The sequence below is a fragment of the Sinocyclocheilus anshuiensis genome, unplaced genomic scaffold (assembly GCF_001515605.1).
Source record: "Sinocyclocheilus anshuiensis isolate Anshui unplaced genomic scaffold, SAMN03320099.WGS_v1.1 scaffold1033, whole genome shotgun sequence".
Lineage (NCBI taxonomy): Eukaryota > Metazoa > Chordata > Actinopteri > Cypriniformes > Cyprinidae > Sinocyclocheilus > Sinocyclocheilus anshuiensis.
The window spans coordinates 181,294-181,747 of NW_015554137.1; positions in this window are offsets into that span (position 1 = coordinate 181,294).

Sequence of the window (454 nt, forward strand, 5' to 3'; positions counted from 1 at the left end):
GACCTCTACAGCCCTGAATGTCAGCAGAGACCAGGACAACTAGATGAGCCCCAGAGACAGATCCCCAGTGAGGACCTCGTCACCTCGATGACCATTGGCACAAGACAAGTCCTCTGCACCTGTGTTGCAGCCTGGCAGGGCCGGCCCTGACCAATTTGGTGCCCTAGGCAAGATTTTAGTTGGTGCCCCTTGCATCGAAGCTAATTCCACCGCCGATCATTCACACAGAAACTGCATAGCTTTATGACATAAAGCAAATTACATATGAAAATAAGACGGTTGCACACAAAAAAAATTATTTTAAAATAAATAAACTGACATTAACTCTGCTATTTAAATTAGAGAACTTTATCATCCAAAGGCAGCTGCAATACTAACATTTAAATCTTAATTTCTTCATTTCAGACATTCTAAAATTTAGGGATGCACCGATCTTAACTTTTCATGGCAGAAT